At 41.5% G+C, this 26,237-nt stretch overlaps 1 long non-coding RNA gene across 1 annotated transcript in view; it reads left to right on the top strand.

Moving 5' to 3' along the window:
* The first annotated feature begins 20,795 nt into the window (after positions 1-20,795).
* Positions 20,796-26,237, top strand: part of LOC115163498 (uncharacterized) — a 44,531-nt gene continuing 39,089 nt past the window's right edge. Inside the window, exon 1 of the long non-coding RNA XR_003869755.1 lies at positions 20,796-20,982. This is a non-coding gene — a long non-coding RNA (uncharacterized LOC115163498). The remainder of the gene's footprint in view (positions 20,983-26,237) is intronic.

Raw genomic sequence — 26,237 nt, 5'->3', positions numbered from 1 at the left:
GTGACATGGTTTCTCTGTGACCACCTGATGAGATATTTCCCATGGATTTAGACCTGTACCTGTATCCACAAAGCCTATCTGAGTAGGAGTGCTGATCCAGGATCAGTTAACCTTTTAGATTAAAATGAATAATATTATATGGACAAAATCCTACTCTGAGATGCTTTGTGGATACGGGCCCTGGACACATAAATGCACTGTCAGCAGGGTGCAGTAAAGTTGTCAGGATAGAGATGCATACATACCAGTACAGTATGTAGGGTAACAATCGCATTGACAGTTTTCAAGTTTTTTGATGAATTGACTTTATGTTCTCTTCCTGAACTTCGAGTGCTGTGTCAGGTATTTTAAAAGGTGCACACTGGTTTGGAAACTGTTTATGTTTCTGAAAGAGGCTTTCCAGGTTTATCACAACATGCTAGCAGAGCTTAGCAATGGGCAGTATTTTATCAAGAGACACAGCTGTCCTTTTTGATGATCCTCTCTGCTCACAACTTGAGTAGCACATGCCCAAAGTTCAAGTTTGTCAAAACCCAAAACACACCAACACTTTTCCGGTCTGCTAAAATGAAGCTGCTCTTGACTAACCACTTGCATTTGTTTTGGTTCAGCAGTCTAACCTCTGGACTAGAGGTGTCATTAAACAATCTTTAAATCCCTGATCTGAATGATCATCATTGCAAATCATAACGTGAAATAAGCTTTGTACTCTGCATGGGTTTAACAATGACAGAAAGCACAAAGCCTAGGTACTGTGTGACATTAGTGTGTAAAGATTTTCTCTACACTGCCTATTCATCAATGTACCATGGCTCTCCGAAGTCTACGAAACTACACATCCCAGTGTGTATTTACTACTAGTGAATCCTCGAGACTATCAGTAAGCTATTGAGCAGTTCCTTCTGCTTAACTCAAACACACAAATCAATGACAGTGTAGTGACAAAAATATTCATGACTGGTGACAGGAAGGATTATTGCCATAGCACCTTCATTTGTTGTCACAACTTGTCAGTCTCCTACTATTTCATTTTTAAACCACTTGACAAGCAACATCCTGCAGCCCTTATTTGACAAACATTCTGAAAAAATTCCATAAGAACAGTATTTGCCTGAACTGGAAATACAATTGTTCGATTTGATATCTTTCAGTAATAAACAATATTAGTTTATATGTACAGTCGCATACTGTAGAAATTGTCTCCCTCTCTGTATGTAGAACATGCATTTACATTACGGATCTAGCTTACCTTCAGGGAGAACCAAACCAACTCCTCTAATCCATTTACAAAATATTAGTGACCAGCTGAACAATATTGGCAATCGATATGCACATGCAGCAGCTGCTTTCCTGGGTTGCACATAAAATGTACAAATACATTACAAAGTAAAGAACAGTTATAGACAAGGACATTAAATAAAACACATTTAAATAAAATAAAACATTACAAAAATTATAAGAAATAAAAATAAAATAAGAGTTGCACTAACCAGAGAGAGTTGATGGTCCCGGGATGGTATGTTGGTGGTTGGAGATATCCCTCCAGTGGTGTGGAGGCTGTGCTTTGGCAAAGTGGGTGGGGTTATATCCTACCTGTTTGGCCCTGTCCGGGGGTTTCATCGGATGAGGCCACAGTGTCTCCTGACCCCTCCTGTCTCAGCCTCCAGTATTTATGCTGCAGTAGTTTATGTGTCAGGGGGCTAGGGTCAGTCTGTCACATCTGGAGTATTTCTCTTGTCTTTTCCGGTGTCCTGTGTGAATTTAAATATGCTCTCTCTAATTCTCTCTTTCTCTTTCTTTCTCTCTCTCGGGAGCCCTAGGACCATGCCTCAGGACTACCTGGCTTGATGACTCCTTGCTGTCCCCAGTTCACCTGGCCGTGCTGCTGCTCCAGTTCCAACTGCTCTGCCTGCAGCTATGGAACCCTGACCTGTTCGCCGGATGTGCTACCTGTCCCAGACCTGCTGTCCCAGACCTGCTGGAACCCTGACCTATTCACCGGATGTGCTACCTGTCCCAGACCTGCTGTTTTCAACTCTCTAGAGACAGCAGGAGCGGTAGAGATACTCTCAAAGATCGGCTATGAAAAAGCCAACTGACACTTACTCTTGTGTTACTGACTTGTTGCACCCTCGACAACTACTATGATTATTATTATTTGACCATGCTGGTCATTTATGAACATTTGAACATCTAGGCCATGTGCTGTTATAATCTCCACCCGGCACAGCCAGAAGAGGACTGGCCACCCCTCATAGCCTGGTTCCTTTCTAGGTTTCTTCCTAGGTTTTGGCCTTTCTAGGGAGTTCTAGAGTTTCCTAGCCACTGTGCTTCTACACCTGCATTGCTTGCTGTTTGGGGTTTTAGGCTGGGTTTCTGTACAGCACTTTGAGATATCAGCTGATGTAAGAAGGGCTATATAAATACATTTTATTTTATTTGATCAATTGCTGTCAAAGTCAGTTTGACATTGTTGGTGTAGCTATTGGTTACAATACACCTCCCCTATGCTATGCAGACCATCATCAAGGATAAGCCTAAGTGTGAAGCTGCTGGGGAGGGGCTGGGGTCATCCCATCTCTAGCCATTAGCAGACAGAAAGAGAGCTAGAAAGCAGTATCCCTGGGTGAATCCCATTCCACAGTTAATCATCGGCCTCAATTATTCATACATAGTTAAATAGACAATTTGCATGCATTAGACATGATTCCAGGGATGAGTACCTTAGATTAGGCTTCTCCCTTTAGCATTACCTCTGGCTCCTATGCTAGGTCTCAGCCCTGGTTCTGAAGACATGCAACCCTATAGTCCTTCTTCCACAGATGAGCAAACAGAGCTATTGATGACAAGGCTGAGTAATGGGGCAAGGAAGACATGATTGACTCCCAAATTTGCCGTTCCTTTTACAGTACCCATTGGAGCCATCGATTACCACGGTCTCTGTGTTGCTCCTTTCACCGTCTGAGGTCTCATCTGGGCTAAGTAGACTAACCTTGTTGCTAGGATGTATATATTCTCTCTCCCCTTTCTTAGCGAAGACAATTGCCAGGGCAACAGGGAATGAGAAATGGCTAATGGCTATTGATAGACCGTCAGTAATGCAACCTCTGCTCGCCAAGGCTTTTTAACTCCTGGTCGGGGTCTTACCTCAGTATATTCACATCTCATAAAAAACAGCTTAAAGTCATCTTCAGAAACAGTTTTCAATAAAGTAATTTGTATAGTAGATCAATCCAAGGTATTCTGGTTGTGCAGTAATTAAGCATTGACCCATCTTTCCCTTTGATCTCACTATGCTGACTGGGAGATGGCAGTCATTGCTTCTCTCTTTCAGCACTGCATGGGCTTTGTGTTCAGCTGTACCAGAACTAGAGGTAGGAGGATGAGATAGGTAGATAGTCTGTGGTTTCTTCTGTCCATCTCTGTCCTTCTCTCTCTGGTCATAACTTGATAGCACACCTCCATAGTTCCTTTGCCTGGACTGTCCACTTCAATGTGTACATTTCACACCATGACCCTTTATGGAGGACATTAAAAGCAAACATTGGAGCCATTCCCTAGGAAACAGTGGAGGAGCAGACTTGCTCTAGTCTAATCTTTCCCTCTCTCTCCTGCTCCCTCTCTCCTGCTTGGTAACCTTAAAGGTGCCCTCCAGAGGAAGTTTCCACCCCCATTTCGAAGTAATTCCTGTCCTAGAACGGTTGCACCTCCGAAGAATGACACAGACTCATACATATTCACAAATTGGGGGTGTGAACGTTGTTGTGAATTCCATGTGTAGTGGAGAGACGCAACAACAAATAGGGCACTGACAGCTGTCAATGTAGCTAGCATGCTAACCTTATCTAGCTACAGTAGCTGTTGTCTGTTGTTGCTGTTTTACATATTATTCAAAAGATTAGTGAGCTGGCTATGGCTGCTTCTGGAGCTGGATTTGTCATAAGCATTTAGGGGAAACTTCGTCACAGATTAAATCAAAAGCCTATCTTTGACTTCGCCATCTATTGTTATTTCCAAAGTTTTGGCATCTTCCATAAATTGTGGCCGCGAATCCGCCATAGTAATAGTTCGAAATAATAAGATCAAGCTCTGGTAATATGGATAACTATTGAACGATTTGGCTTAGATGTGTTATTCTACATTGTAAGGGACAAGGTGCAACTTTTGGTAGGATGCTGGTAGGCTATTCGGCTGCGGTACAGCAAAGCCAAGTCAGCCGTGCTCATGGTTCCCACATGGAAAGTGAAATGATAGGCTACAATGACTTTGCTCATGATACACACCGCTCAAGTGATATGTAACAACACCCTAAGCGCATTGGACAAAACCCCAATACAAATGTAACAACAGCAGAGCAATATAGATAAACAAGTTCCTTGAATGTTCTTTCACAGGAGACTTCTCATTATAGGATAGACACTTTTGAAATAATGCTTTCTAGCTGCACCAATCAAAGCAGTGGCGCGTGTAGCGATCCAAAACGTTTGTGGTCAAAACCATTAATCTTGGGGTGACGGGGAGCAGGGATGCAAAATGGAATTATACAATTCATAAAATATAATTTTAATACAGACTAGCTAAAAAGTATGAACAAATTATCCAATGGATTATGATAATTACCTGGTAAAAAAGTGAAGGTGCAAAAACATGTTTGCATCCCCTATTTTAATCTGCCCCAGGGCTCAGACGCACAAGTGGACGTTGAAAGGCTGTTTGGCTCAGCTCAGTCGCGACTCGCGAAGATGAAGAACTTTGCAGGTGTTTCTGATTAATAAACAATTCCATGCTGGTGGGTGGAACATTCAAATAAAACCCAGCCCTGAAAAGAAACGTAGTGGGAAAAGTATTTGCACGTCATGTCATAAGGGGAACACACAACATTGACAGGGATTTCCACAAAGTTCCCACTTCGGATTTCCCACTACAAGCCCAAATATATACATACTAAAGCAATGACTTATTGACTTAAATCGTTGTGCAACATCATGGGTAAGCTCTGGGCATCGTCTTTCAGCTGGATTTTCGCCGTGTGATACTTTAAAGCTGCCTGGAGACAACAGTGGTGGGTGTTTGTTTACGTCTAAAGGGAACACTGTCTGTTTACAGTCAGAAAATAATGTTGGTGCTAGGGATGATTTATGCAGATGTTATCAGTGCTGTTGGAGTATGCATAATGCATTTCATTTAGAGGGAGAACTGTAGGGGAGAGTGTTTACTGGAAACCATATACAAAATGCATCATGTGACCAAATATTTAGGAAGATGCCATCATTTCATGGAGTCTGTGAAGGAAGAAAACACATGGAAAAAGTGATAAGCAAGTCAGGTCCAAAAAACAGATTTTCCCAAAGTCAAATAAATGTATTGTGTTCTAGGTTTCATGATACTTGTATCTAAACCAAAGTAGATCATTTTAAGATTGTTTTATACATCCCTTGGGGTCTCTGTAAGCTACAATATGAGGTCCGAAACGTAGCGTTAAAGTGCATCCTTGTAGCTGTGTGGACTAATATAGTTAAAATGTTTGCCTTGAGGTAAGTTGAGCCAATGGCCACAATACCCCACACAAATGATGATGACATTTTGTCAGTTTTATGCATAGTATTTTTGCAATGTGTCATGCATATGAACTCAAGATAGTGCATTTTTATTGTTACAAAGCACACACAATCATGTCCTATGTATACAGTGTCTTTGGAAAGTATTCAGACTCCTTGACTTTTTCCACATTTTGTTACGTTACAGCCTTATTCTAAAATGTATTAAATATATATTTTTTCAGCAATCTACACACAATACCCCATAATGGCAAAGTGAAAACAGGTTGAAGTTTTTACCTTATGTACATAAGTATTCAGACCCTTTGCTATGAGACTCGAAATTGAGCTCAGGTGCATCCTGTTTCCATTGATCACATTTGAGATGTTTCTACAACTTGATTGGAGTCCATTTGTGGTAAATTCAATTGATTGGACATGATTTGGAAAAGCACACACCTGTCTATATAAGGTCCCACAGTTGACAGTAGAAGTCAGAGCAAAAACCAAGCAGGATTGTGTCGAGGCACAGATCTAGGGAAGGGTACCAATAAATGTCTGCAGCATTGAAGGTCCCCAAGAACACAGTGGCCTCCATCATTCTTAAATGGAAGAAGTCTGGAACCACCATGACACTTCCTAGAGCTGGACGCCCGGCCAAACTGAGCAATCGGGGGAGAAGGGTCTTAATCAGGGAGGTGACCAAGAACCCAATGGTCACTCTGACAGAGCTCTAGTGTTCCTCTGTGGAGTTGGGAGATCTCTGCAGCACTCCACCAATCAGGCCTTTATAGCAGAGTGACCAGACGGAAGCCACTCCTCAGTAAAGGTCTGATCTCTGGTCTGATGAAACCAAGATTGAACTCTTTGGCCTAAATACCAAACGTCACGTTTGGAGAAAGAAACAATGTAATCAATTTTAGAATAAATGTGGAAAAAGTCAAGGGGTCTGAATCTTTCCGAATGCACTGTACAAACATAAAACAAGCAGGGGTCTAGCCCCCCTTAAGCCTCTTGAGAGAGCAGCCAAGGAAGTCAGAGAAAAGAAGAAATCCATTCAAGCAGCAGGAAGGGATGAAAAAATAAGACTGAATGACACTGAAGTGGTACATTGTCAAAAAAGAAAACAAATATCTACCAGTGCGAAAGAGAGGCTATGATAGAGTTGCAGAGGCACATAATATCTTATATGATCATGATTATATGATGATGATGAATCTGAGCATGCTAAATACATCAAGAATTTCATAGACTACTTTCATGGGCATAGTAGCCTCAAATGCAGAGAACTTGCCTACAAATTGGCACATCGAAACAACATCCCTGTCACAGACAACTGGTCAAGAAATAGAAGGGTAAGTGATATTGAACAGAGATACAGTATCTATAGCTGAATGTAGGCATACATTTAAAATATACAAAATACCAAACCCCCATCCCATGAATTCAACTTTGACCTAGCAGCACCATCACCCACTGTCACAGGACACCATCACCCATTTACCCTGTCCCTATGCTCAATTTACCCCATACCCGGGGTAAGTTGTGCAATGAGACCACTTTTTGGGACAAGCTATGTTTTCAAAACTGCTATGTTTAGATCCATTCTGATTATTTCTAGGGATACACAACAACCTGAAATATATGTAGATATCTTTGTTGTAAAGAATACTAAATTTCCCTTGACGTAGTGATGCTGAATGTAAAAAAAAATCTCTATTTACCTACATGTTTTCTGCTTTGCCTTTCACAATATTAAACAGCATTCTTCTACTGGCTTTCTTTGACACATTTTGTTGAATGATAGATGCGCATCAATAAAAAAAAGTGTATATATTTTGTATTAAAATAAAGAAAATGATATGTGCCTAATTTGCATAAACACACCAGGTGTATTTTAATATATGAATACATTAAAATAAAGGAGTGGAACAGAGCTGCAAACACCAAACACTTACTCTGTCTACCCTACCTGCACTCACCTGCTCTGTCTAGACCCCATCCTTGTCACGTTCTCTTGCGTAATTCAACAAGTGTGTCAATAGCAGGACACCCTCGGATTAAAAATCAACAGCTTGGCTCTAGATTACACCTATGTTAACATACTTTACATTGTTTGCGAGATCAAACATAAAATCACTATCATCCGAGCGATCATTTTTGGAAATTGCTTTCATTTCAGAGCAACTAATTTGTGAACATTTCAACTGTATTAAATTATTACTTTTTTTAATTCCCCAAAAAATTAACACTCATCAAAATAAAGTTATCTTTCTTCTCTTTCTTGTGATGTAAGTGTTGAGATGATGCGTTAAATACCCAACGAAGCTTTAGCGTTCTTATAGATTCAACGGAAAGACAATGTATTTCATTGAGTCTGATTAATCAAGCTGTAGTACACAATTAATTGGTACGGTGCATTCGGAAAGTATTCAGACCCCTTGACTTTTTCCACATTTAGTTACGTTACAGCCTTATTCTAAAATTGATTAAATCATTTTTTCCCCTCATCAATCTACACACAATACCCCATAATGACAAAGCAAAAACAGGTTTTTAGACATTTTTGCCAAAGAGTTCAATCTTGGTTTCATCCGAGCAAAGAATACTGTTTCTCATGGTCTGAGAGTCTATAGGTGCCTTTTGGCAAACTCCAAGCGGGCTGTCATGTGCCTTTTACTGAGGAGTGGCTTCGTCTGGCTACCATAAAGACCTGATTGGTAGAGTGCTGCTTGTTCTTCTGGGAGGTTCTCCCATCTCCACAGAGGAACTCTAGAGCTCTGTCAGAGTGACCACTGGGTACTTGGTCACCTCCCTGATCAAGGCCCTTCTCCCCCGATTGCTCAGTTTGGCCGGGCGTCCAGCTCTGGGAAGAGTCTTGATGGTTCCAAACTTCTTCCATTTAAGAATGATGGAGGCCACTGTGTTCTTGGGGACCTTCAATGCTGCAGAAATGTTTTGGTACCCTTCTGCAGATCTGTGCCTCGACACAATCCTGTCTCGGAGTTCTACGGACAATTCCTTCAACCTCATGGCTTGGCTTTTGCTCTGACATGCACTATCAACTGTGGGACCTTATATAGACAGGTGTGTGCCTTTCCAAATCATGTCCAATCAATTGAATTAACCATAGGTGGACTCCAATCAAGTTGTAGCAACATCTCAAGGATGATCAATGGAAACAGGATGCACCTGAGCTCAATTTCGAGTCTCATAGCAAAGGGTCTGAATACTTATGTAAATAAGGTAAAAACTTAAACCTGTTTTCACTTTGCCATTATGGGGTATTGTGTGTAGATTGCTGAAAAAAAATATTTAATACATTTTAGAATAAGGCTGTAACGTAACAAAATGTGGAAAAAGTCAATACTTTCTGAAGGCACTGTACTTGTGTAAATGTTCCTTACAAGCCAGAATGTTGAATACGATTACATTTAAACTTTCTCTACCGGTTGTCTTTGCGATTTGTCCTTCTGCTGCTCGAACATTTTCACAACATTTCCACAGATTAGTGTTATTAACCCAACTTTCAGTACGCTGGTCTGTATATTGGTTTGTACTTCCAGTTTTTATTTTCAATACTGATCCAATTTGCATGTGACAAATAGTTGCACAATATGGCCTAACCAAACCACAGACCGAATGGTAAACACTTCCAGCTTCTTGCAAGGTCGATGTGCTTCTGTCGACTATGTTTGGTTACATTAGGCAATTTTTTGCATATTGTGCACCACGTGCAATGAGTCAAGAGATTAAAAATACAAGGGAATATTTCTGGACACATCAGTCTATATGCAACTGCTGACAGTGCAGACAGGCTTGGCACGGCTCCACTTCAATACAACTGGAATTGATCAAGAACACAGGAGGGAAGACAAATTGAATTACATTAAAGCCACCCTACATTTCCTTCAATGAGCTTTGAGGTAATGGGAGCGGATGCACCCTTCCACTCAGAGCGCCAAGGAACAGTTGTTTAGCCAATCATTGTGCAGATTCTGATGAAGAGGATTCTCCAGAGAAGGGACTTGGCTAAAAAATGCTTGGGCTTCACTAAACAACCGGGGTCTATCTGAGTGAACAACAGTGAGGAACATGACTAGCAATTAGGAGACACAACAGGCGAGGATGAAGGGAGGCAGAGGAAAAGCGTGCAGCAGAGACAGCAGAGACAGCCCACAGAGCCTTAAAATAGCTCTGGACCCAGCAGGGCCCAGGGATGGCTGTCGGGCTTTCCCTGTGTGAGATTTCATTATGCGGCTGTCTAGGGCTCACTGGCAGTGGCCATGCTCACAGGATTAAATTAAGATTCCTGTCATAGTCATGAAAACACAAAAAATGTCCCAAGGCTCTTTTGACACATTGTTTATTTGGAAAGTAAACAGAGAGGCACACCATTGTTGGATGCCGGGTCTCTGTATGCAGGGCTGTACACAGAGAGGAGAGAGGTGATGTAGGGAGGGTAAAGATTAAGAAGGAAGGAAGGAAAATTATGTGGATATATTGAAGCAACATCAGTCATGAAGTTAAAGCTTGGTCACAAATGGGTCTTCAAAATGAACAATGACCCCAAGCATACTTCCAAAGTTGTGGCAAAATGGCTTAAGGGCAACAAAGTCAAGGTATTGGAGTGGCCATCACAAAGCCCTGACCTCAATCCTATAGAACATTTGTGGGCAGAACTGAAAAAGTGTGTGCGAGCAAGGAGGCGCAGGACACAGGGATGAGTGCAAACAAAAACGTGTTTACTCAAAATCATAATAAAACTTCTTCCATAGCAAAAATACAGGGTTTGGAGAAACACCTCCAACAACCACAAAACAGGAAACAATCACGGACAAGACAAACAGGGAAGCCAGAGGGTTAAATAATGAACATAATCAGGGAATCATAAACCGGTGTGTATAATTAAGACAAAAGCAAACGAACAGGGAAACATAGATCGGTGGTAACTAGTAAGCCGGTGACGTCGACCACCGAACGCTGCCCGAACAAGGAGAGGGGCCGACTTCGGCGGAAGTCGTGACAAGGAAATACAGTCAAGATGTTGACAAGGTTATAAATAATCATTTTTAATTGAAATAATAATGGCGTCCTTCAAACTTTGCTTTCGTCAAAGAATCCTCCATTTGCAGCAATTACAGCCTTGCAGACCTTTGGCATTCTAGTTGCCAATTTGTTGAGGTAATCTGAAGAGATTTCAGCCCATGCTTCCTGAAGCACCTCCCACAAGTTGGATTGGCTTGATGGGCACTTCTTACGTACCATACGGTCAAGCTGCTCCCACAACAGCTCAATAGGGTTGAGATCCGGTGACTGTGCTGGCCACTCCATTATCGACAGAATACCAGCTGACTGCTTCTTCCCTAAATAGCTATTGCATAGTTTGGAGCTGTGCTTTGGGTCATTGTCCTGTTGTAGGAGGAAATTGGCTCCAATTAAGTGTCATCCACAGGGTATGGCATGGCTTTGCAAAATGGAGTGATAGCCTTCCTTCTTCAAGATCCCTTTTACCCTGTACAAATCTCCCACTTTACCACCACCAAAGCACCCCCAGACCATCACATTGCCTCCACCATGCTTGACAGATGGCGTCAAGCACTCCTCCAGGATCTTTAATTTTTTATGCGTCTCACGATTGTTCTTCTTTGTGATCCGAACACCTCAAACTTAGATTAGTCTGTCCATAACACCTTTTTACCAATCTTCCTCTGTCCAGTGTCCGTGTTTTTTTCCCCATCTTAGTCTTTTCTTTGTATTGGCCAGTCTGAGATATGGCTTTGTATTTGCAACTCTGCCTAGAAGGCCAGCATCTCAGAGTCGCCTCTTCACTGTTGACATTGAGACTGGTGTTTTTTGCGGTTACTATTGAATGAATCTGCCAGTTGAGGACTTGTGAGGCGTCTGTTTCTCAAATTAGACACTCTAATGTACTTGTCCTCTTGCTCAGTTGTGCACCGGGGCCTCCCAGTCCTCTTTCTATTCTGGTTAGAGACAGTTTGCGCTGTTCTGTGAAGGGAGTAGTACACAGCATTGTACGAGATCTGCCTAGTGTTTCATTTCCTTAAAGTGGCCAGAGATTCCTAATCTATGTCTATAGGCAGCAGCCTCTGATGTGCTGGAGATGGCTGTTTAACAGTCAGTGGTGTAGTCTAGAATACAATACAGTATATACATATAAAATGGGTGATGCAATATGTAAACACAATTTAAAAGTGACTAAGATACTGTAGAATAGTGTGGAGTGCAGTTTATACATATGAGATGAGTAATGCTAGATATGGAACACTATTAAAGTGGCCAGTGATCCATTTCTAAAAGTGGCCAGTGATTCCTAATCTATGTCTATAGGCAGCCGCCCCTGATGTGCTAGTGATGGCTGTTTAGCAGTCTGACGGCCTTGAGATAGAAGCTGTTTTTCAGTCTCTCGGTCCCAGCTTTGATTCACCTGTACTGACCTCGCCTTCTGGATGATAACGAGGTGAACAGGCAGTGGAACGGGTGGTTGATGTCCTTGATGATCTGTTTTGCCTTCCTAAGGCATCGGGTGCTGTAGGTGTCCAGGAGGGTGAGAGGTTTGCCCCCGGTAATGTGTTGGGCAGACTGCACGACCCTCTGGAGAGCTTTGTGGTTTTGGGCGTTGCAGTTGCCGTACCAGGTGGTGATACAGCCCGACAGGATGCGCTCAATTGTGCATCTGTAAAAGTTTGGGAGGGTTTTAGGTGTTAAGCCACATTTCTTTAGCCTCCTGAGGTTGAAGAGGCGCTGTTGCGCCTTCTTCACCACACTGTCTGTGTGGGTGGACCATTTCAGTTTGTCAGTGATGTGTATGCCAAGGAACTTGAAGCTTTCCACCTTCTCCACTGCGGTCCCATCGATATGGATGGGGGCTGCTCCCTCTGCTGTTTCCTGAAGTCCATGATCATCCCCTTAGTTTTGTTGACGTTGAGTGAGAGGTTATTTTCCTGGCTCCACACTCCCAGAGCCCTAACCTCCTTCCTGTAGGCTGAATAACTACACTGTTCGTATTCTTCCATATTCCCAGTCTTCTTGCCCTTGTTAAATGTGGTGGTTCGCTCTTTCAGTTTTGCGAGAATACTCCCATCTATCCACGGTTTCTGGTCGGGTGGGTTTTAATAGTCACAGTGGTTACAACATTTCCTATGCACTTTCTGATAACCTTATTCACCGTATCGTTATATGTGTCAATATTATTTTCTGAAGCTACTCTAAACATATCCCAGTCCGCGTGATCAAAACAATCTTGAAGCGTGGATTCAGATTGGTCAGACCAGCGTTGAATAGTCCTCACCACGGATGCAACCTGTTTCAGTTTCTGCCTATAGGAGGGGAGGAGCAAGATGGAATCGTGGTTCGATTTGCCGAATGGAGGGCGGGGGGGTGCCTTATATGCATTCTGGAAAGTAGTTTAGCTATGGTCGAGGGTTTTAGCAGTGTGAGTACAGCAAGGGGGCTAAGCTGCCTGCCATCCAGGACCTCTACACCAGGCGGTGTCAGAGGAAGGCCCTAAAAATTGTCAAAGACCCCAGCCACCCCAGTCATAGACTGTTCTCTCTACTACCGCATGGCAAGCGGTACCGGAGTGCCAAGTCTAGGACAAAAAGGCTTCGCAACAGTTCTTACCCCCAAGCCATAAGACTCCTGAACAGGTAATCAAATGGCTACCCGGACTATTTGCATTGTGTGCCCCCCCAACCCCTCTTTTTACACTGCTGCTACTCTGTTTATCATATATGAACAGTCACTTTAACTATACATGCATGTACATATGTACATACTACCTCAATTGGCCTGACCAACCAGTGCCCCCGCTCATTGGCTAACCGGGCTGTCTGCATTGTGTCCCACCACCCACCAACCCCTCTTTACGCTACTGCTACTCTCTGTTCATCATATATGCATAGTCACTTTAACCATATCTACATGTACATACTACCTCAATCAGCCTGACTAACCGGTGTCTGTATGTAGCCTCGCTACTTTTATAGCCTCACTACTGTTTTTCACTGTCTTTTTACTGTTGTTTTTATTTCTTTACTTACCTATTGTTCACCTAATACCTTTTTTGCACTATTGGTTAGAGCCTGTAAGTAAGCATTTCACTGTAAGGTCTACACATGTTGTATTCGGCGCACGTGACAAATAAACTTTGACTTGATTGGATTTTATTTGAATCAATATGTTGATAGAATTTCAGGAGCCTTTTCCTCAAATTTGCTTTGTTAAAATCCACAGCTATAATAAATGCAGCCTCAGGATATGTGGTTTCCAGTTTGCATAAAGTCCAGTGAAGTTCTTTGAGGGCTGTCGTGAAATCCGCTTGGGGGGGATACAGACTGCTATATCCCTCCAAGCGGATTGCTATCCACAAATGCAATTCCCTATCCACAAACAAACACCTTTTGATTTGTATTTGTAAATCGGTATAATGCATTAGAATTTTTTTATAACTGCAGGTATACAGGTAATTTCCAAGGGCCTTAAGTAAAAGGACTGCCATGAAGACAAAAAGTCATCACGCGTTGAAAACGATTTGGAGTCGTAGATAAAACGTGTCATGCGTAGAAAAAAAGTTGTTATGCGTTGAAAGCGATTTGTAGTCGTAGAAAAAAAGCTGATCCCAAAAAGTTGATCCCATTGATTCTGTTGACCCGGATCACTGGTTGCTGCGGAAAAGGAGGCCCTGGCCCCCGTGCAAAGGGGGTGAGTGTAACCGGTGTGAAATGGCTAGCTAGTTAGCGATGCGCGCTAATAGCGTTTCAATCGGTGACGTCACTCGCTGTGAGACCTTGAAGTAGTTGTTTCCCTTGCTCTGCAAGGGGCGTGGATTTTGTGGAGCGATGGGTAACAATGCTTTGAGGGTGACTGTTGTCCATGTGTGCAGAGGGTCCCAGGTTGGGGCAAGGGGAGGGACGGAAGAAATACTGTTACAAACTCTGATCCCATATCCTACACCTCCTCTCTACCTTTTGCATGCCTTTCCTGGGGAAATGGTTAAAGGCCTCAGGAATATTTATGTCTCTTTAATGCTCATCGTCTGTGCAACATGAGACAGTGGATGGATTATAATCATTTACAATGTATGACATATCCTTCACATTTAGTGGTGCTATCACACTGGCCAGCTAATCCAACTATTTGGGTGATGAACGGGTGTAGACTGCAATAGTGTTGCAAATATAGAGTAATCTAGGGCTAGGGTTTTGATTATTTATATTGGACATACTATGGTTACACATATGGTTAACATACTATAATTTCTGCAGCCTTGAAAGTCAGGCATCAACATGGCCGAACGAGAGGCTGCCAGCGATTTATAGAAATCGTTTACTATGAGTTCAAATCTTTTTTCTACCCGTGAGAACGTCTTGTCTTTTTCTTGTCGTCAAATCCCTGCCAAATGTCCGGTGACCTAAGCACTTCCAAATATGGAGTTGCAGGTTTGCCATATCTGTCGTGTTTGCACATATCTCTCCTATGTGCAAATCTTTATGGCACTCATTTTACCTCTACGGGATCGGTGTCCTCACTGCGGGACGGTTGAGCTAACATAGGCTAATGTGATTAGCATGAGGTTGTAAGTAACAAAACAAAAAATCCCAGGACATAGACATATCTGATATGGGCAGAAAGCTTAGATGATTGTTAATCTAATGGCACTGTCCAATTTACAGTAGCTATTACAGTAAAATAATACCATGCTATTGTTTGAGGAGAGTGTACAATTATGAACTTGAAAATGTATTAATAAACCAATTAGGCACATTTTGGCAGTCTTGATACAACATTTTGAACAGCTATGCATTGGTTCATTGGATCAGTCTAAAACTTTGCATATACACTGCTGCCATCTACTGGCCAAAATCTAAATTGTGCCTGTGCTGTAATAATACATGATGGCCTTTTTCTTGCATTTCAAAGATGATGGTACAAAAAAAAGGTTTTTGTATTATCTTTTACCAGATCTAATGTGTTATATTCTCCTACATTAATATCACATTTCCACAAACGTCAAAGTGTTCCCTTTCAAATGGTATCAAGAATATGCATGTCCTTGCTTCAGGTCCTAAGCTACAGGCAGTTAGATTTGAGTATGTCATTTTAGGTGAAAATTTAAAAAAGGGTTGGATCCTTAAGAGGTTTTAAGGCCCTTGGAAATGACCTACGTCTGCAGTTAAAAAAATTCTAATGCAATATCGATTTACAAATACAAATCAAAAAGTGTTTGTTTGTGGATAGTGAATTGCATTTGTGGATAGCGGTTTACATTTGTGGAAAGTGATTTACATTTGTGGAAAATGATTTACATTTGTGGAATAGTGATTTACATGTAGAAAGGGATTTATATTTGTGAATTGTTTATTTACATTTGTGGAAAGGGATTTACATTTGTGGAAAGTGACTTACTTTTGTGGATTGGGGATTTACATTTGTGAATACATTTGGCATGATATTGATCCCATAGTGGAGATACATTTTCATGATAAACTAATCTAAATGAATTAATTACAAGAAGATAACCTTAGTGGTTATTTTTGGTTAGTCAAAGCCAAGTATTTGTCTGTAAGAAAATCCAAGAGCATTCCCCTAATGATGCCACTGATTAAACAATATTCTTTGTCAATAACTACATATGTAGGATCTTAATTTGATCACCCTGTTGCAGGAGACATTTTCTGCAATCCAGGAGATGTAAAACGTGTAGTGTATTTGAATTGTAAAAAGGTTTCTGAAGTTTGTCATTTCTACTTGAAATTTCAGACTTGATATTTGCTTATGAAAAATGTATCAGCCCTTACAAAAATGTACATTGAATATAATCCATGTAATAATTCACATTTCCTGTTGCTGCAGGATTATTTACCTGCTGTAGCAAACTGGCTAAAATTCTAATAAAATCAAATTGTATTTGTTACATGCTTAGTAAACAACAGGTGTAGACTAACAGTGAAATGTTAACTTACGAGCCATTCCCAACAATACATTGAGAAAAATAACATACAAAATAACGATAACTTGGCTATATACACTATATACTGTAACTATTTAGCAGACTTTTGGCTTGAGGGTAGAGGCTGTTCAGGGTCATGTTGGTTTCACACTTGGTGCATCGGATTGAATAGTCTATAACTGATCCCACTTCTGCATAAAGTTTGAAAGACATTCAAGTCACACTTATAATGAAATTACTTGTGCCAAAAATAGGGTCTGAAGTGCTAAACTGCTCTCACCAAATCTCATTCTCTTATCGTTACTGATTTATTGTGGGAATTTAGCACTATTTGAATGATAAATTCTTACACCTTGCATATTAAATATCATGTGCTGCTAAAACAATGTTTTCACATTGTAGTAACATTAGCACATAATAGCAGGGCCACACAATTGGGCTTTTGTACATACATAACCTTTAAAATCATATTTTCCCTATATCCTTGTTTCACAAGTTTTCTTTCCCATCATTCTTTGTGTAGTTTATCTTGTAATTTAAATAGATGGGCTGCTTGGATATTTAGATCCCTAAAGGGGTTGGAAAAGACCCAGACCGCATGCCATATTTATTGAATACATAAAAGAGGCTGCTACCACAGAAGCAGTGCTCTACATCAGCTGTCAGCATGCAGAGTATGGCTCACTACAACACAATACAGTGGTGTTGTTATCATCCTCGGTGCTACACTGTGCATGTGTAGTAATAGTATTATTACAGTAGTGTTTAGTTTACAGACAGGTAAGCTAGGACCAATTATGATAGTAATAAAAACAGTATGTGGGTGTTGTTCATGCCACTGTTTTCTGCAGTATTTCAACTTGGCTCATACATGCATGAGGCTGGTTAGACCAGGAGGTTGTATTATTTAATAACATCCCACACAGTCAAAAAAGGCATGCAATTACATTTTAGTCATATAGCAGGCACTCTTATTTAGTGCAACTTACAGGAGCAATTAGGGTTAAGTGCCTTGCTCAAGGACATATTGAGAAATATTTTGACCTAATTGGCTCTGGGATTTAAACCAGCAACCTTTCGGTTACTGGCGCAAAGCTCTTAACCTCTAGGCTACCTGCCGCCTGTCTCAGCTCTTGTCTTTGTTCCTCTGCTCCTCCTCTCTTCTGCAGTGTAAGGTGAGCTCTTTCTACTGGAGATAAAAGGAGAAGCTGTCTATTTATGGTCTAACTGCTTCCTCTGGATCGTGTATTAAAGAGGAGATTGATTCTGAACCGTGTGTGAGCCAGGAGCGCCAGAGTTGGGACCAATGCTTTTATCTTACCTGGGAATGAGAGGAGCAGTGCTCACACACACACACAGCGCCCGCATGCGCAGCACCCCACATGCACTCACACATACATACACATAGTTACACACCTCTGAAATAGACATTCTATGCAATCCACTGAGGGATGAGCAATGCCCAGAACTAACTAAGGAAATACAATGCTATCCCTTAAAATACACTATGGTCACACTTCACGCTTACAAACACTAAGGTGAGATATGAAGGATAAGTATGCAAAGTTATTAATGAAGAGCTAAGCCTCACACATTATCACCATAAACTCTTTGTGGGGTACAGGACCTTAGGCACCTTTGAGAACTGGGGTTCCTCATTAGGACATGGTGAATATGAATGTCCTTTGGCTTCTCTTCTCATGTATGATAATAAGGGAGATATGCTGTATGGTAGATGCACATTACATATGGGTCTCACTGGATGATATTTATAGACACTTCCTCTAGATGAGGTGATGCCCTCATCAGAAGGACACAGACGAGAGGCCTAGGCTACATTTGTAATCATTCTCCCTTCCATCTGTCATCACTCTTCAGGGACTTCACTGGCACTCTGATGACAGTCCCAGCCTTAGGATGCTACAGTAGCTATAGGAGGACGGGCTCATTGTAGTGGCTGGAATGGAATTAATGGAACTGAGTCAAACACATGGTTTCAATTATATGTTTGACGAGTTTGATACTGTTTCATTTATTTCATTCCAGCCATTATAATGAGCCCATCCTCCCACCAGCCTCCTCTGCCATACACCCCTAAAGTGAAAACCAACTATAAAGGCGCTGAGAATATCGCTCATCCACAATTCCTGCTTGTCCATAATGATTTCTGTTAAAGAAAAAGAGATGAAGAGATGAGTGAATGGGAGCACGTTACATGTGGGTGAAATCTTTCCTTCCCTATTGAGTGAACGGAAAACCATCGCTTCATTTGTGTCCAGTATGTTCAGAGTAAAAATGTACAGCTTGGAAGCAAATTCTAATGAGCTATCCTCAGTTCCATTTAATAGACTTTGTGGGGGTTATAAATGGATAGAGAGAATAAGAGCCAGAGAGTAATAGAGTGGATATTATATTTTTATGCCAATAGACCTATATGCATTGGCATGGAATGACATTGAGGACTAGCCTACTAATAAACGTAATGATATGACAAATAATATCAGAATTTTTCAGGCCCTTAGGAGAATTGTTTTGGGAAACATCACTCTGAAGAGATTGTCAAACAGTTGATAGACCTAGTTATAATATGCATTACCACATCCTTATAACACCAAGTAAACTGTCCTAAAGAAAGATCACTTTAAACACAACTGTCTATCTGACCACCAATTCAATCTAAACCCTGTGACTGGAGATTCGGCAAAGGAATTCTAATTGGTTCAGAACAAAAAAGGCAAATACAATTTCATGTCTGAGTTCACCGAGGAGATTCTGTGAAGCCATAAAACACCCACGCATGGTGAGACCATGCGGAACTTTGTATAAATTACTCTCATTAACTCGCTGGTGCAAAGACATTCAAGTGTTCAACCTCTCAACACAACCTATTGTACTGTTAAAATCTAAGTAAAAGTATAAATTACTAGCCTACATATGTGTCAAGATAGTCAGATACACTACATGACCAAAAGTATGTGGACACCTGCTCGTCGAACATCTCATTCCAAAATCATGGGCATTAATATGGAGTTGGTCCCACCTTTGCTGCTATACCAGCCTCCACTCTGTTGGGAAGGATTTACACTAGATGTTGTAACATTGCTGCGGGGACTTGCTTCCATTCAGCCACAAGAACATTAGTGAGGTCGGGCACTGATGTTGGGCCTGGCTCGCAGTCAGCATTCCAATTCACCCAAAAGGTGTCGATGGGGTTGAGGTCAGGGCTCTGTGCAGGGTCAGTCAATCTCGACAAACCATTTCTGTATGGACTTCGCTTTGTGCACAGGAGCATTGTCATGCTGAAACAGGAAAGGGTCTTCCCCAAACTGTTGCCACAAAGTTGGAAGCACAAAATTGTCTAGAATGTCATTGTATGGTATAGCGTTATAATTTCCCTTCACTGGAACTAAGGGGCCTAGCCTGAACCATGAAAAACAGCCCCAGAGCATTATTCCCCCTCCGCCAAACTATACAGTTGACACTATGTATTGGGGCAGGTAGCGTTCTCCTTGCATCCGCCAAACTCAGATTTGTCTTTTGGATTGCCAGATGGTGAAGCGTGATTCATCACTCCAGAGAATGCATTTCAACTGCTCCAGAGTCCAATGGCGGCGAACTTTACACCACTCCAGCTGACGCTTGGTATTGCATATGGTGATCTTAGGCTTGTGTGCTGCTGCTCTGCCACGGAAACCCATTTCATTAAGCTCCCGACAAACAGTTATTGTGCTGAAGCTGCATCCAAAGGTAGTTTGGAACTTGGTAGTGTGTTTTTTTAAGCACTATGCATACGCTTCAGCACGCGGCAGTCCGGTTCTGTGAGCTTGTGTGGCCTACCACTTCGTTGTTGCTCCTAGAAGTTTCCACTTCACAATAACAGCACTTACAGTTGACCTGAGGGCAGATCTTGAAGAACTGAGTTGTTGAAAAGGAGGCATCCTATTTACTGCCAATGTTTGTCTATGGAAATTGCAGAGCTGTGTGCTCGATTTTTATACAACTGTGCGCAACGAGTATGGCTAAAATAGCCGAGTTGACTAATTTGAAGCGGTTTTCACATACTTTTGGTGATGTGGTGTACATTGTGGGCCCCTCGCTCTGCATAAGATAAGATGCACAGTGATAGAATAATGACATCGCAAATTCATAAAATGCCTCCCCCTGTTTTAATTCATGACCTAACGCTTGTCAGAAAGAAAAGAACCACTGTTTTTGGAATATGATGAAAAAAGCTTACACAGTCTATGAATATTTTAAAGAGTTGGGTGTTGACATGTGAGACAAATTTGCCGACGGCATTCCTATTGGTTTAGTGGGAACGTGATGACACAGGAGTTCGGCATAATACTTTAAAAAGGTTCTCTGTCGGTGGTGAGCCACTGTGAAAAAGACGACCGTTAACTCCTGATAGGCGAACTCAAGCGTTGGAAACCGAGAGCAACCTCGAGATTACTACTGAACACCATGAGTGAGGTAGGATACTTTTATTTTTTATGAAAAAATTGAGAATGGAGAAGTATTTACACACGGGCGCAGCTCTTGTATGAATAGCCTAGTTCTGAATAAATGGCGATACTCATCTTTCAATAATTCTCATGCTCCATAACCGACGGATTGCTACTAGCTACCAAATGATGTGATTTATTTACCTTGAATTCGATGTGATGTATTTACCTTTAATCCAGTGATGCTGCGAACAGACATGTTTCACGTTTGCAGTTGGATGCTGCAGCATCAAAGTGCCGCGCCGCAACGCTCCGTTTGTTTGGAACTCCGCGGGCGCATCTATACTGTACTACCCTCAACTCATCCCACCTGCGGTTTAGAAAGGTTTAAACGGGTTTACGGGTGGACTAAACAATGTAAGCCTACCCTTCATTCATGGGCACTGAGTTGCAATATGACCACGAAACTCTTGTTTATGCCTTTACAATATATAAGTTCGAAGCCTACTTGTTTTTCGATTACATGTGACATATAAACTGGAACTGTACCAATTGGAACAGGTTTTAATAAGTAATTGTTGCATGGACAGGTGAATTCCGGGTGCCTAGAGTATAGTAATTCACTTCCAATCTTAGGCTAATGAGTGTATTGAGAATATCACAGATCAATATGTCTTATGAAGATGAACTTTTATTTAGATACAATGTCAAGGATCCCTCACCATGAATTGCAATGGCCAATATACTATAGCCATCTGTAAACATTTCTTAACGATTTCCTTGAGGAACATATAACTTGATGACTGCCATGAATATGTTTCTTATCATTCATTCGACAACGAATGATGTTTTCATCTCAATTCATATAAACTACTGTACCACTGGCAGTCTATAGGTTAGGTGATTGGTGAGATTGGTTACTGGCTACTATACCCTCAATATAGCTGTAACCAGCACGGTCCTAGGCAACAAGAGCACAACCAACCTCACAGGGGTTTACAGCTTGGAATGGAAAACTGCTGTTAGGTTTTCCCACAGCTAACTGGCCTCTGATCCTTAGTCACAGATGTTCCAGGCTTGATTCCTTTCAAAGTGGTTGGACGGGGATATTAATAGCATTTTTTTGCTGCCAGAGCAAGAACATTCTATCCAGCAGGGTCTCTCTCAAAAGTTCATTATTGAATATTCACACATTGGTGGAGGTCACACATTCCTTTTGCAGCTATGGTGTTAATAGCGTGCCTTTATGTGACAATGTAATAAACTTTAGTGTTAATCGAGTTTCATAATGCCATAAACTTTGGCACTGTGTCACATTACAATTTTGAAGGTCCAATGCAGCCGTTTTTATCTCAATATCAAATGATTTCCGGGTAACAGTTAAGTACCTTACTGTTTTCAATAAAAATGGTCAATAGTGCTGAGCATTAGTGCTTTCTGAGGTCAGTTCAGTTTCTAATATGCAAAAAGTATTAAGGTTTTTTATTTCTGTTTAATTTTTTTTAACCTTAAAGGCATTATGAAATATAGATTTTTTTTAAAGTAAGCATTCAATTGTCAAAACATTGAAAATATTCCATTGTCTTTGTTAGGTCCACATTGGGTAGACATCAATAGAAAAATAGGAAATTACAATGAAATAATTAAATATTTCAGTTGTGTATATTACTAAATCTCATCTCTGCTCAGGCAGTAGCAGTCTGCCAGTCAAACCAAACGTTATCTACAGTATGTGCTCCACATCTTTAGTCATTCTATTTAGCCAGCCTGCCTAAGTAGCCTATGTTGCAGAGCTGTCTGACAAAATAATTTGACTAGTTCTTCAAAGTAGATATGGCATACTTTCACGAACTGTCTCTGTCCCTCTCGTTGTTGTGTTGTGTACATTCCGCTCTCATGCGGTGTGTGTGTGTCTAACGTAACTAGCAGGCGTAAAAGTGTATCCGTCCACAGTCTCCACCCTAACAATGGGAGTTGTTGTCCCAAAGGCGGGAAGGCAAGCGACAAGTTTATATCCAAAATAAGCCCATAGAAACACATTGGGTTTATTTTGGACACACTTTGGTGAGAATGAACGCTTTCGCTTTGCCTCTTCCTCTCTGATCCATCTCTGTCCGAGACTGAAAACTGGCGCAATGGATTATGGGATTGTAGTTAATTACCACTTTTCTGAGCTGAACTAGTTTGAATATTTGTTTAATGAATACAACTCCCTTCAACCCAGACTCCCACATGGTTCTTGACTTGATTTCTGTAATGATGATCTGAAACTGCATGCTGGGCTCACAAAAAAAATGGAATTCAAGTAATTTAACCGACGTAGGTCAATTAGTTGTTTAATAACAGAAGAAAAACTAAAATGTCAGTTAATCTCTCTGCACTAATGGTAAAAAATAAACAAAAATAACTTCTTAGCAAGAGCAATTTCTCAAGCAAGAATTTTGCTAGGGCTGTCTGGGAGTGGTCTGAACAGGGAGATGAAAACTGAAAACTAGCTGTTATTGGCAGAGAGGTTTGGAACTCTCTTTCTTATTGGTCTATTAACTAATTTACTCCTTGGTGATGTCAAAACTCCATCCCACCAAAACAGGCTGAAAGCAGCTCTTACACTAAAAGGTAATTATCATAATTTTCACAATTTCACAGTATTATTCTAATCTCATAGTCTGTAAATATATATAAAATACAGGGAAATCACGTTTTTGAATGCACTGGCCTTTAAGTAATTTGACTGACAGCTTGCAATACACATATTTGGGGGCAAAAGTATTCTGAATTGTCACCATATTGTCTGTGAAGTCAAAGATGTTCAGCTTTCAATTCTGCTGAGAAGTCAGTCACACTTGTGGAAAGAGCGAAAGATTAATGAAGGCTTTTCTGCCACCCAGGAAATTAACAGGCTTAGTGCTCTTACTGTGACATTCTGTCTTCAGAGCATGAGTGACAAGTTAGCAGACAAACCACTTGAGTTTACTCACACATTTAGGCTGGTACACTATATATTCAAAAATATGTGGACACCCCTTCAAATTAGTGGATTCGGCTATTTCAGCCACACCCGTTGCCGACAGGTGTATAAAATCGAGCACACTGCCATGCAATCTCCATAGACAAACATTGTCTGTAGAATGGCCTTACAGAAGAGCTCAGTGACTTTCAACGTGGCAGCGTCATAGGATGCCACCTTTCCAACAAGTCAGTTTGTCAAATTTCTGCCCTGCTAGAGCTGCCCTGGTCAACTGCAAGTGCTGTTATTGTGAAGTGGAAATGTCTAGGAGCAACAAGGGCTCAGCTGCAAAGTGGTAGGCCACACAAGCTCACAGAACGGGACAGCGAATGCTGAAGTGCGTAGCGCATAAAAAATATTCTGTCCTTGGTTGCAACACTCACTACTGAGTTCCAAGCTGCCTCTGGAAGCAACGTCAGCACAAGAACTGTTTGTCAGGAGCTTCATGAAATGGGTTTTCATGGCAGAGCAGCCGCACACAAGCCTAAGATCACCATGCACGATGCTAAGCATCGACTGGAGTGGTGTTAAGCTCGCCGCCATTGGACTCTGGAGCAGTGGAAATGCATTCTCTGGAGTGATGAATCATGCTTCACCATCTGGCAACCCGACGGACGAATCCAGGTTTGGCGGATGCCAGGAGAACGCTACCTGCCCCAATGCATAGTGTGAACTATAGTGCGGAATAATGGTCTGGGGCTGTGTTCCATTGAAGGGAACTAAGGGGCATGAATTGGAACGCCGACTGCAAGCCAGGCCTAATCGCCCAACATCAGTGCCCGACCTCACTAAAGCTCTTGTGGCTGAATGGAAGCAAGTCCCTGCAGCCATGTTCCAACATTTAGTGGAAAGCCTTCCCAGAAGAGTGGAAGTTGTTATAGCAGCAAAGGGAGGGCCAACTCCATATTAATGCCCATGATTTTGGAATGAGATGTTCAACGAGCAGGTTTCCACTTATTTTTGGTCATGTAGTGTAGCACACAGACTCTGAGGTAGACTGAAGCGAGGATGACACTGTCATTTTGTGCTGAAAATACCATCTGAGTTGTGAAAGAAACCTGCTGGGCATGTGTGCATGTGCGCGCGCCTGTGTCCGCCCGTGTGTGTGTGTGCCCGCGTGTGTGTGTGTTGAGGTTGCCTGAGAGCACTGCGGTCCCTGAGGATCTGCATCAGCAGCAGACTGTTAACCTCGCGAGACACTGTGGATCCTCTCTTAAGACAAGGCTAAGGGAGGCTTCCAGCCTAACAGTGCCCTGGGACAGGAAGCTGCTCCAAGTTAACGCGAGAACCAACAGAGGTTATTCAAATGCATATTTATCTACAGTCTGGTGCTCTTCATTTCTCATTTCTTATTGTTAGTGTTACATGCCTCAGACTGAGACGTGGTCAGCAGATGATAAACCTGGATTAGGGTAAAATGATGAGACGGAGAAACGTTAGTACTGTTCAGTAGTAGGCAGTCTCCAAGATTTATTCAAATATTGTTCATCTTTTTTTGTTGTCAAAATCAATTATCCATTACAACTCTATTGTAGTATCACATCTGCGCATTTCATATTCTAGTATCAAAAATAAAAGACCTAAGGGAAAGGTACAATAACGATCACGATACATTTACGCATTCAGAATGCACTCCCAGGACTTCTACTTCAACACCCAATGTTGTTTTTGTTCCAAATAATCCATAGTTATATCCAAATAGCTGCGTTTTGTTTTTGCGTTCAAGACACTATCCGAAGGGTGACGCGCCGGCGCATATCGTGACAAAAAATTCAAAATATTCCATTACCGTACTTCGAAGCATGTCAAACGCTGTTTAAAATACATTTTTATGCGATTTTTCTCGTAAAATAGAGATAATATTCCGACCGGGAGACCTTGTTTTCGTTCAAACACTGAAAATAGAAAATGGAGTCTTCACATGCACGCGCGCACCCGTGTCATTGTTCTCAGAACGACCACTTTCCAAAAGCCCTACTGTTTTTCGCCCAGGGACTGCAGAGTCATCATTCAACGTTCTGGCGCCTTCTGAGAGCCTATGGGAGCCTTAGAAAATGTCACGTTACAGCAGAGATCCTCTATTTTCGATAAAGAGGCTATAGAAGAACAAGAAATGGTCAGACAGGGCACTTCCTGTATGGAATCTTCTCAGGTTTTGGCCTGCCATATGAGTTCTGTTATACTCACAGACACCATTCAAACAGTTTTAGAAACTCTAGGGTGTTTTCTATCCAAGTCAAATACTTATATGCATATTCTAGTTTCTGGGCAGGAGT

The sequence above is a fragment of the Salmo trutta genome, chromosome 26 (assembly GCF_901001165.1).
Source record: "Salmo trutta chromosome 26, fSalTru1.1, whole genome shotgun sequence".
In the NCBI taxonomy this organism is placed as follows: Eukaryota; Metazoa; Chordata; class Actinopteri; order Salmoniformes; family Salmonidae; genus Salmo; species Salmo trutta.
Note: the sequence above shows the minus strand (reverse complement) of the source record. Positions and strands in the feature narration are given on the sequence as shown.